Genomic DNA, 13,164 nt, shown 5'->3' on the forward strand with positions numbered 1-13,164 from the left:
GTTGCGTGGGCGGCTTGGATTAGTCCTAGCGACCTCCATTACAAAGGCAGGTGCTTACGCGGACCAGCCGGGCGCAGACCGCTCAGTCGCTGATGTCTAAAAAGCTTCGGCTGATACTACGACGCCGGTTGCCCATATCTTGTCCCATGTGGCGGTTAGTGCGCATATGGTCCACGACCAACTCAGATCAAATATCCAAACTCGTTAGGCGTGTTATTATGAAATATTCGCGGACAATGACCAGGGACCAGGCCCACCTCTCTCTTGGGTGTCTCAACCTGCCCTGTCACTCTGCCACAAAGATCCACTCAGAGGGCCGCCGGGAAACATGACCTTTCAACCCCCAGTCCGCGGATCACTCACGGGTACTCTACGAGCCGACCCGACTTTAGTCACCACATGTATCATGTATAGTATGTATATACTCGTGATCACCACCCGACGTGATCACGGACCGATAGTATAGCATGGCAGACGGAGAATAATGTAGGGCCACTTATGGAATACTAGCATCCTATACTAAGCATTTAGGATTGCAGGTAAAGTATCAACAGTAGTAGCAAAGACAGGCTATGCAGCAGTATAGGATCAAACCAATGAAACAGTAACAACTACACTATTCTAATGCAAGCAGTAGAGAGAAGGAGTTGGCGGTATCAGGATGATCAAGGAGGTTTTGCTTGCCTGGAAGCTCTATGGAGAAGGACGGGTCATCAGGAGTGTAGTCGACGTCAGGAGCAGCGGCCTCAGTCTCGGTGTCTAACAGAGAGAAGAGGGGGAAGAAACAACAATGCAAACAGATGCATGACGATGGATGACATGGCAATAAGCGGTGCTAGGTGTGACCTAACGCAATACTACGTGATACAGGTGAAGGGGGGAAACATCCGGGAAAGTATTCCTGGTGTTAGGAATTTTCAGAAAGATGAAATGGAGGGGGACAGTTCCTTGTTCACTATGATAGAGGCACGTGACAGATGAACGGAGGGCGTATTCAAAATCGTCACTTTTTCTAAGCAACTTTCATGTATAAAGTATTTTCATCCAAGTTATGGATTATTTTATATTGATTTTCAAAGTTTTATCTATATTCTGAAATTAATATTTATTTCAATTTAAACAGAAAATACCTTTGTACCCACTAGGATCTAGCCCTAGTGGATGACAAATGGGGTCCATGGGTCTACACTGGTACACCGAGCTGCTATACAAACGTTTTTAACCCCTTTCCGCGACGACATTCTGAATCGTCGCCAAGTGAGTGTGTGCGATAGGGGGGTGCTTCCCACACGACCCAAAAATCGTCGGGGATAGGGAGCCATGATGCAGAGGCCTTGCCAAATGTAATCGTATGCGATGCAGCACACACCAAATTCCGTCACACGTGTGGGATCGGTGATTAAACGTTTCTAATGATGCGGTAAAACCAAACGGTGTGTCATAATGAACCGTTTGGGAAACAGTATGTAAGGCACACGGGCCAACATATGAACTGTGTGCGATATGTGCCCCATCGCACGCGAGTTTTCTGCGGAACTCATCTGCCATGCATGACTCCATCGCACACGTTTTCCGAACTGTTACCGTGTGCGATAATTTTCTATCACAAATGGTTCAGGAGCCCCTTCGCACACATACAAGTGCTACAGACCGTTTGTGATTTGTTGTATATCACCGACGACTGCGGTAAGAGTGACATGTGCTTTTCGTTTGGGACCCCACACGTTTCCTGAAAAATTTACGACTGGGATTGTATTTTACATTGGGCATGGTTTACTTTGAGCACTCGTGTGCGATAATGTGGTATCACAAATGGTTCCGGAGCCCCTACGCACACATAGTAGTGCTGCAAATCGTCTGCGATCTGCTGTGTATCACCGACGGTTCCGGTACGATTGATGTATGCTTTCCGATGTGGATCACACACACTAATTTAGTTGAACCATGTGCGGAGTAATTGCCAGGTTAAAGCAAAAATGTCCCATTTGAATCGGCATGCAAAAAGAAAATTTTCCACAATATGCAATTGTACAACTAGTGTCCACAGGAAGAACATTCATCAAATTTCGTAACAATTGCAATTGTACAAATGGTAGCTAAATTCCAATGATTTGTCGACATATATATGCATTACATAATTAATCATAGTGTATGAAATACGAAGACCTCTTCAGATGGAAAATAATGGATCCATGCGTATATGTTTAGCGGCTAACTCTTACTCAATGTTTCAGGAGAAGGCATGCTAAAATCTTCATTATCACCAGTGGGATTGATGTAGTGATTCAGGAAGAAGTCGCTGATAGATCTTCGAACCATCAGCAATTCACCAGCGGAGAGCGGTTCAGGGGTCCTCGGTTCTAAGATGAGTTGCAGTATTTTTAAGATCAGAATGTGCCATATGAGTGGAGTAGAAGATATTAATTAAGGTAGACTTACTGGTACTAATTCGCAAGCATCTTCACAACTATGAGCAGATTTGAAGATGGAGACCATGTGTCTGCAAACATAGTATCCAGAAAGGTTGGTCCCTGCTTGTTGCTGAGGACACTACAATATTTTGTACAGAATTAGTCATGTATTTGTCCTGTTAGGAACAACCTAACCGGTTTTAGATGTATTTTTTTCTTTGGACAGAAATAGATAGAGGTTTATTTAGAAGCTTGAACATTTGACTAGCGTAAGAAAAGGTATTTACAGACTATTGGATACATTTTCTAAAAATAACGGATTTTGATGTGTTACCGGAGAAACGATCTCGTGCTGCAGAGGTAGTACCCTCTTGAACAGGTTCCCTAGTTTAGTTTTCCACAATGCGAGCACACTGCAAATGAAGATGAATTTTGACAACATCAATTATTGAACCAGATATGAATGCAAATTAATTTCAACATCATAGAATTCAATACCTATCCATGAATTGCTGAAGATGCGTCTGATCCTGAGCGTTTGTTGACTCTCTGAGAGAATCCATGTAGTAAACTGTGTTCTTGTTTGGAACATTGAATACCAAGATCCAGTGATTGCTACATATTAAGAAAGCCATGAACTTATGAATTATGTCGAAATCTGAAAGACAATCAGTGTATGCATGGTTGTTTATTTGACTTACCGTTCATGACATGGCCAGAGAAATGATTCTGCATGGGATGTGTTTTTGAAGATACGGGCGACCGTGTTAATGGCCTACTCCCGTTGATCCTTACCATGTAATGTTGTGCCATTTGCTAATGCAGGATCTATGAAATACACACTCTCCCTTTTTCTTCTCTGCGCATTTAATCCCCCGAGAGGAATCAAATGTAGTTACATGTTTACCATTTACAACCTTGTATGGAGAAGTTGACCAGAGTTTGTGAAGTACTTACAAAATCAGGCATCTAACAAGAGTGGCATCGAGCTCATTGAAGTTGAAGAAGAGATGTAAGTCCTCAAAATTCACACTGGTGGAACCAACATCGCGTTGAAAATTATCTCTGTTGTAGGAGACTAGCAGAACATGATGACCTTCTAACATTTGATCCATGCAATATTTATGTAACTCACAGCAACTGGAGCTGCACTCATCAAAGTATTTGCCAACAAGAAATGGCTGGACATGGACGTAATTGCGTGCTTCAAGTACGTCTGCTTTATTTTTAACAAGTACCAAATCTATTTCTGCATCATTCATGCCGTCAGAAATAATATTACTCTCTGATTCGAACAACTTGTTGTTAATTTGGTTCTGGGCGATGCGTGCTTTAAGTAAGAGGCAATCGTTCTCTTTCCTCTTTGCTCTCGGGGCACGCTTCCTCATGGGCCCGCTTCCTTCTTGGTACTTGAAGCACTTCTGGTCCAAGGTCTGGATGGCTGAAAGGCAGACTACAGAGCAGAGGTAAAGCTTCGACAGACTGTTTAGCAGACGGTTTAGCTATGACGGACTGCTGGGCTATAGGAGCAGAGGCATCGGACTGCTGACCATGCGTTGAAGCTATGTCGGGTTTCTGCGAGGTGGTGCCAACTTGTCGGTGTGCTAAGGAGGCAGTGCCAACACGTTGGTTTGCTGAGCAGGCAGTGCTCATGTATTGGTATGCTGATCACGCGGCTGCAGACCGACAGACTGATGAGCAGTCGGTTCTGGACCTACAGACTGCTTAGCAGGCGGTTCTAAAGCATCAGACTGCTTAGCAGTCTGTTCCACTAGGTTGGTCTGCTGAGCATGTGGTGCAGCTGGGTCTCCCCCTGCTGCTTCAGCGGCATATGAACTGGTGGTGCGTCTTCAGCAGTTGTAGGCCTTGCCACTGGCTGCTCTGGGGCGGATGATGACATGGCATGTACGGCACAAAGTCGGGCAAGCTGATCACAGGTTGATGCATCAGCCATTGGATTACGAGTATTACGTTCCTTGGGGGAAGCACACAAGAGCTGTTGTGGCAAGGAGAGTGTCACCGATTGAAGGGCGACATTGGTTGCTCTTGGCGGGGCGTCAGGGATCACATCCATGAAGTCTATTTCCTTTTGTGGCCACTGGATGTGATGTAACAGTGTTTCTCCCAAGGTCCTATGCTCATTAAAGTCCCCTAGGACATTCTTCAGGGAAAATTCATTGAATCCAGGCTTTACTTCAGTCACGTAGCACTTCACACAGCTCGGCTTCAATGGCACATTGTCCAACAAGAGGCCCTCTTCCAAGTAGGGTGGGCAAACCCAGGTTGTTGCATATTTTAATGTACCTTCATAATGTGTAAGCACGCCCTTTAGTGTGTCTTTCATTCTAGATAGATCAGATATAGCATCATCATGAGTAGCTACAGTCTCAGTGTCGCCAGGGTCAGCTGATGCACATCTACTCTTGTGCGGTGTTGTCGCGCAATAACCAGCATCCTCCATGCCCGCCTCCCCTCCCATCTGCTGGCTATCTGTCAGTGTTAGAGTCTTCTGCATCATCATTGACTCCTCAATTTCCTTTAGAACAGTCGGATACATGTCCTTCCTCAACCTTTCATAGAATTCATTCTGCTTCATTTCACTCCTCACTTTTTTCATGCTGAGCCTCTCTTCTTTGCTGAGTGTGAAAGCCCTCTTGTGCAGGACATTAACACCTATACCCCTTGCACGACTAGGGGGCTCTCTTGTTTCCAGAGCATCGGACATAATGTCACATGGCCCTGAGTTTCTGTAGAACCTTCCAAGGATCTCAGAAGCCTTTAACATCACGCGATACAGTTTTCCGTCATGTGAGTTTTCAAAGTAATAAGTCTCATCATCACGCCTTCTTGCATGTGCCTGCAAGTAGTCTCTAGCGCATTCGCCCCTAATTTCACTAAAGGTCGGTTTCCCACCCGCAGCTACTGCTTCTTTGTCCTCCTGCTCCCATATCGGTTTCATGCGGTAGTATCCTGCCACACCCAAATGGAGGGGGTGTGTGTTCCTCTTCTGAAGTTCTGATTGTTTGGCACTCTTATTAGCAAACTCTGTAGTTGCCCTGACCCTTTTGAATTCTGCCTAGTCCGCCTTTGTAATTTGGGGTATGCGGGGATTGGGTCCTTGCCTTCACTCAAGTACTTCTTGTACAACACGTGCTTCCAGTTTCTCCAAGCATCCCTAGCCTTCTTCAGTGCAACATGTTCCACCTGCATTCTCCACTGCTCTAGAACATTGAAGTGATCCATGATCTCCCGGACTATCCTTTGCCGTGTTTCTGTGTCAGCCTTCCGAAACCCTGGCAAATTAATGTTGAGCCTGGCCCTGCCAACAAATCCACACACACTCTTGGACCTCGTGCGTGCTTTATATGGTTTAGTTGGAGCCCAAGACTTTAAATAGATGTCGGTTACTTCATATACACCTTTAGGCTGGTGTGTGGGCTTCCTTGGAGCGTTCCTCCGTGTCTTGACCGGAAGGATAATTGTTGTAGCTTTATCCTGTTCCAGGTTAGTTGATCCCTCACCATCTGCTGAAGACCTAGGGTTGTCGGAATCGGATGAAGATACATCGCCTGAAGCATGAGTGTTGTCGCTGCTACTCGGCATCTATAGAGAACACATGCGAAACTCAGGAAAGGAGGATAAGCATAAAGCTAACAACTTGGTATCAAGTTGTCTAAACATGTCATGCAATAATTTATAAAATGTATGACTAATTTGTTAAGTTTGTGTGACTCGGGCACCCACGATCTGTAAATCAACAGTAACTTATTGGAACAAATATAGCTTATATGTGCTAGTTAGGAAGGTAGATAATGAACATATATACACTCTCTGTTATTTTATAGACAATTTGGGAACATACAGAATGAAATTGAAACAGGGATTGCAAGGAAATATGCCTCACCGTGATGGAGAGCAGTAACTAACAGGTTTCTTAATGCAAACCCGACAGGACCACAGGAGAGGCGAGGGTTATAGGATCAATATGCTCGAGGGTGGCTGGCGAGCAAACGAAGACGGCGAGGAGCGGGCAGCCGTGTGTTGGGAACGACAATGGGGGTAGGGTTGACGCCGAAGAGCGGGCACACGGCTGGGTTGAGCATGCCGGCGCGAGACAGGGTTCTGCTGTGGATCTGGGGGAGGGGGGCTGGTGATGGAGATCGGTTGGACTAATTGAGTGAAACGCGGGCAGGCGGTGGGGGGGGGGGGTTGTTGGCGGCCTAGGTGAAAAGGGTGAAAAAAATATCCCCGGTCGCGCGCGGAAAGGCCTATGCAAATGGTTGCCTCTAAGCGCTCATGTGCACAAACAACATAATTTCGTTTGAGATGAAGACAAGCTAATTTTGAAATGAAGACGTGAGTTCATTGTTTCGCCTCTAATTTTTTCCCACGGTAAGCAATCACCATTATACCACAGGTTTGATGAGCTGGCGCATTTTAGGTCTCATGTGCTATATTTAAGCCATATTTGGCATTTACCGTGCATTTTGGCATATAAATCAAATCCTAGCCAAAACTGTATGTGCTGATGAAAGGGATGTGGATTGCCGTTCGATTTGGGAGCATCCAATGGTGCAGACCTACGATCCGTAGGGTTTGGGTTTTGGCCAATCAGAACACACGACTCAGATCACGCGTGCAGCAGGGGGGCATCGGCCATGGTTTGGTAGGCACACGGCTTTCGCGAGTGAACCGTGTGCTATTTGAAAACATTTACATGAACTAACAGCATATTTTTGTTTGAATGAAAACATGAGTTCATCGTTTCGCCTCGAATTTTTTTCCACGGTAAGAAATCACCATTATACCCTATGGTTCGGTTTTTTGGTGCATTTGAGATCTCGTTTGCTATATTTGAGTCAATTTTTGCATTTACCATGTCACAACTACATGTGGGTGTTAGCAAGATCATTTGTGTGTCGCTTTGCGAGTTTTCATTCATTGTCTGAGAAATGGGAAAAAACTTCAAACAGTTCTGCCACAGGGTGCGGCCAGAGGCGTATGCCTTGTTGGTATTTTAATTACAGGAAATGCATATAGAGTCCGAAAATAACAAAAATCATTGGGTCACCGTGGCGTGCTCTCACAATCCCATGGAAATTTTTTGGTAAAGTTTGGCACAAGTTTTGGTGCTCGCACCTTCCAAACCGGAGCATCTCACAAGAAGGATCATAGTTTTCAAAAGGAGACGCGGCACTTTGGACTCCAAATCGTCGGCGACTACATCATTGCGCCTCGAAAAAAAATCACGATGAACAATCACGGATATACCCTAGGTTTGATTTTCTGGCCCATTTTCAGGTCTCGTCTGCTATATTTAAGTCATTTTTTTGCACTTACCTTGCATTTAGTGCATATAAAGTCAAAACCCTACTACTACTACATGTGGGTGTTAGTTAGCAAAGAAGGTGTGCAAATCATTTGTGCGTCGCTTTGCGAGTTTTCATCCGTTGTCCGAGAAGCGGGGAGAAGTTTCAAACATTTCGGCCGCGAGGTGTGGCCACCGGCATAGGCCTAGTTGGTATTTTAATTACAGGAAATTCAGATGGAGTCCGGACATCATCAAAATCGGTGTGTGTGGTTCGTGGCGTGCTCCCACGACCCCGTGGAAAATTTTTGGTAAAGTTTGGCACAAGTTTTGTTGATCGCTCCTTGGAAACTGGAGCATCTCACAAGAAGGATCATGGTTTCCAAAAGGAGACATGTCAATTAAAACTCCAATGGCCGGTGACTTCATCGTTTGGCTTCATAAAAATTGCCACGGTAAGCGATCACCATTATACCACGGGTTTGATTTTCTGGCGCATTTCAGGTATCATTTGCTATATTTAAGACATTTTTTGAATTTAACGTGCATTTTGTGCATATAAATAAAATTACAACCGGAACTGCATTTGCTGTCGAAAGGGTTGAGGATTGCCGTTTGATCTGGGAGCATCCAACAGTGCAAACGTACGATCCATGGGGTTTGGGTTCTGGCCAATCAGAATGCACGACTCAGATCGCGCGCGCGGTTTGGTTGGCACACGACTTTCATGAACGAACCGTGTGCTATTCACAAACTAGATTGCATGTCTTCTGTTCATACATACTGGAGTGAGATCAATTGAGTATGCTACCTCTATGGTATAATAATAATAAACAGTTCAAATTCATTGCCTGAGCTGACAGCATATCAAGGTCAACATATTAACGGTTCTTGCATCAACAGAAAATTGGGCATAACTCATAAATTCAGTACACGCGACAGTTCTAAATTGAACGAATTAAGTTGCAAGGTGGGCATAAAAACTAGCCTTACAGCTTAATTCACGTGTACATGGGGGAACTGGGATCATTATGTCGACCCCGAATGAACTTGGGTTTTCTGATGATTTTACCTTCTCTGTTTGAGGGGTGCGTGATCCCTTGGCTGGCAACTCAGCAAATTCACTGTACTCGGCCTCATCAGCAACATCCTCGACACCCAGTACCCTCCTCTTCCCATGCATCACTACATGGCAGTTCTTATGCAAGGGGTCTTCCGCATAGAAAATCTGGGTAGCATCACTGGCAAGAATGAACGGGCCCGCGTGATATGCCATCGTTGTCCTATTAACACATGTCTTCCTGTAATCATCAACCTTTACCTGACTAAGAGGGATCCATGTGCACCTAAATAATTCCACCTTAAGTTTTACATAGTTAAGCTCCCAAATCTCTTTCATGGTTCCATAGTATACCCTTTTATCAGCTTCATCTATAGTCATGCATTCTATTCGAATAGAGCTGTTCTGATATGAGGTCTTCTCATCACAATCCTCAGTGTAGAACATGTAGCCATTTATGTCATATGCTTGGTACATCAACACCGTAGGTGATGGCTTTTGTGCCAACCACGTAGCAATGTCATCCATGGATCCTTGTGCCAAACGATTCCACAACCATTCAGCATAGTTCTTAGTGTGCTCCTTCATCTCCACATCTAATGGATACACCATTGTTTAGAAGCTTTGGCGTATCTCCGCCAAGTGTTCGTTAGCATAAGCACTGAGAACTGGGCTGTTAAGCAGTACCGTCAAATGGGCTTTCTCTGCCAATTCTCCGGGTGCAGCCTTTTGCATGCCAGCAAGGATGACTTACCTTTCATCCTTCCCTTGTGGCGAGAGAGGGGCAAACCTATAGGTCTTTGTTTCATGTATTCGGTGCAAAACTCAACCACCTCCTCCACGGTATAACCTTGTAGGATGCTTGCCTCTGGATGGTTTCGGTTCCGACAATAACGCTTCAGTATTCCCATGAACCGCTCGATGGGATACATGTTGCGAAGAAACACATGACCACAATACTTTATCTCATCGACAAGGTGCATAACGAGATGGACCATGACATCAAAGAACGACTGTCGTGGATTTAACACGGCAGATGCCCTTGTGAAAGGACTTAGGTGTGGAGCCATCGCACGTAAGTTAGCTTGAAGGGGTTGAACGGGACAAAGGACACAAGGAGTTTACCCATGTTCGGCCCCTCTGAACGAGGTAAAAGCCTACGTCCTGCTTCTATTTGTATTGCTTTAGTTTCTATTACAAGGGAGCGAATACGCTTGACCTAGTTCTGGATTGGTTGTCTCTTGAGTTAACCCACCGCCGGGTCTCACCTTAATATACATAGGTCGAGACCCGGAGGCTTACAGAGTCCCAGCCGGCTCACACAACGTGATCGGCTCCGTTTCTAACTAGTCATCCCTTACAGGGCAAGTCATCATACGGCGGGTCATAGGCCCGGGTCTTGGGCTTTCACTAGGCCTGCCTCCATGAGCCGCTGCCTTCACACCTCTTTGGGCCTCCTTGGACCTTCTTTATATTAAGCCCCCAACGGTGTAACCCGGCCCCTCCTGGGCGGGTCACACCTCGGGGCTACATCCTCAACATTAGGCCCCAGATTGATTTGAACTTGTTCATGTCAATCTTTAATCTTCATTCAGTAACTCCTTTGGATTATCTTAACTCTTAACCTGACAAGCTTTATATAACCCGCCATAACAGAAAGATGCCGTCACGTTATACATTCTAGAAAAAAACTTATGACATCACAACAAATCTTTGCATTAATCCTTCATTCCGAGAATCGAGGCAATTTTGCTGTTAAGATAATGATCATGCCCCCTCGATTTCCGCGCCCGCCATTTACTGTTCCCCCTTTCCCTTATAAATATCACGGGGGGGGGGGGGGGGAGGGGAGGGGTCCTCTTTTTCACTTTTTACCCCCGCCCCTTTCTCTTCTTGCTCGCACAACCGAAACCTCCGGAGCTCCGCCGCCACAGTCGACCTCCACGGCAACTCCGACCTGGCCGCTGCATCAACCTGATTCTGTCCAGAAAATGTGGCACGCCTCCGCTGTTCATCAGCATCACTAGGTATGCGTCTCCCCCTGCCTTCAATATGCATTAGGGCTTCATCTGTTCATCGGAGTTCATCACACTCGCCTGTAGTTATGCCAATACACTGCTTGTTTGGATCTTAGTAAAACATGAAAATCATGCTGGAGCAACTTTTAGTAACTGCCTCTCATTATAGATCCATTCCTTTATTCCAGGATTCATTTTTCAACACGGTAGTCTGTCGTCCATGTTTTAGCTTTAACAATAACTTTTCTTTTCTAAACTACCATAGATCCATGAATATAGCTGCAATCTGGGAAATCTGTTTATGAAACACTTAGTAGAATTTCTAGCACCTTCATCTTCATAGATTGCTGACCCGCCGTACCACACATGGCGGCTTATATAAAATTCTTATAACCCGCCAGCTTATGGCCGGCTTAAAACCTGAGAACAGCTCTGCGCTGCAATACTGTATTTACTGTATATATTTCCTGCTCACAGCTTTGCTACCTCCGGCTCACCATGACCACGACACCCATAACTTGCGATTGGATCCCCTCCCAAGTTACTGAAGAAACCCTCAATGAATATGTGTCCATGGGTGTTTTACCTGCCAAAGAAGTTATTCATTGGCGGGTTCCTGGTCCTGAATGCCCCCTGAACCTCAGGAAGGTGAAGTCATAGTTTTCACAGATCATCTGCTCCGCGGCTTTTCTCCGCCTGGCTCAAAATTCTTTTGAGATGTTCTTCGCTTTTATAACCTTCACCCTCAAGATATTGGTCCCAATTCTGTCTCCAACATATGCAATTTTCAAGTTTTCTGTGAGGTATATATTGGCGAAGAACCCTCTATAGATCTGTTCAGAGATCATTATTACATCAATCGTCAAACTGAGATGCCCAATGGGCTTAGCTATGAACTCGGAGGTATTTCAATCTAAACATAGAGAGATGTGACTTTTCTAGCAGCCGCCCTACCGAGTCATCCCAAGGACTGGAATTTCACCTGGTTCTATTGCAAAGACACCTCTCCAGAAGGAGAGAATCCCCTTCCGGGTTACCATCCACATCGACTTCCTACCAGCGGCCCACTGCCAGGACGAATGACTGCTATAGAACGTGGTCTTTATTCTTCCACCTTTTCGAAGATTCGGGCCTTTACTGCAAACGGCTTAACTGGAGTAGACCTTGTTCGCTGCTGGGTTTCGTGGAGAATTCTGCCTTCAAGCCGCTGCCCCCGCTTAATGTGCGAATATACTGGAAATCCCACGGATCCATTGCGTTACAATTATATGGAGCTGTCTGAAAAGGAGATCAACGGAGCTGTCAAAACACTCCTTGGCGAGTCATTGGCAAATTGAGGCAAAATGGGCTTTGCCCCTTATTATACTCTTAACCAGCAGCCAGCTGTAAGCATCCTTTTTACTCATTGTTTATTTGTCGATTTGCCTAGTTTCCATCTTACTGTTTATATATATCCAGGCCGACTCACCTTTTTGGAAAAAGAAGATACAAACCACCACTGCTCCCTCCAAAAGGACCAAGACCACTGGTCGCGGCCCGGGTTGTCCCAAGAAGCCTACAACGCAAGAACAACTTGCACTGGACGACTCAGAGGTAGAACTTGATTCACTTGGTATTTTCTTTATACAACTTATTGATGCTGATTCTCCTCAGGAGGAAACGAAGACAAGCCAAGCAAACGACGCTGAGGAAATTCCTGTCTCCTCCGACTCAGAAATTTTACCAAGAGAGAAAACGCGGCGGGTCGTCAGAAAAGTACGGTTTTCCCATCCTCTTGCTCACTTAGATCCAAAATTTCTTTTGAAGAAACAGCAGCACGAGTCCAGGCGACATACTTGCAACAGCAGCCAACAAGAGCTTATGGTCGGCTTACCCTACACGCCAGCACACAAACTTCTTCATGAGGTGCCTCATAGCCCTCCCTCTTCTCTTTCACGAGCTGGTCTTATACGGCAACCTCTTAATTCGCCTGACTCGGCATATCAGGATACTTCTCATTCTTCTAGCGATTCAAACGGCTCACAGCTCCCCATGTTTGTGGTTAACCTGGTGTAAGTACCAATATTTACTGATAAAACTTTGCTTCTATTTATAGTTATCAATTTTGACTATCTTCATCATAGGGCTAAGGCCAAGACGGGTAAAAATAGAAAGCGGCTGGGTCTCAAAAGCCCCTGATGCTGTTGAACCAGAAAAGCAAGCATCTGAGCCTGGCGAAACTCACCTTCAAAACCCTAAAGATTCTAAGAAATAACAGGATGAACCGCCTCCACAAGCTGACCTGGCCTCAACTATTAATGACGACTCGGTGGTCATTCATGACCCGCCAAGCCCTAAACTGCTTTCTCCTGTCAAAACTCCTGCCGA

This window comes from Aegilops tauschii, chromosome 7, assembly GCF_002575655.3.
Source record: "Aegilops tauschii subsp. strangulata cultivar AL8/78 chromosome 7, Aet v6.0, whole genome shotgun sequence".
Lineage (NCBI taxonomy): Eukaryota > Viridiplantae > Streptophyta > Magnoliopsida > Poales > Poaceae > Aegilops > Aegilops tauschii.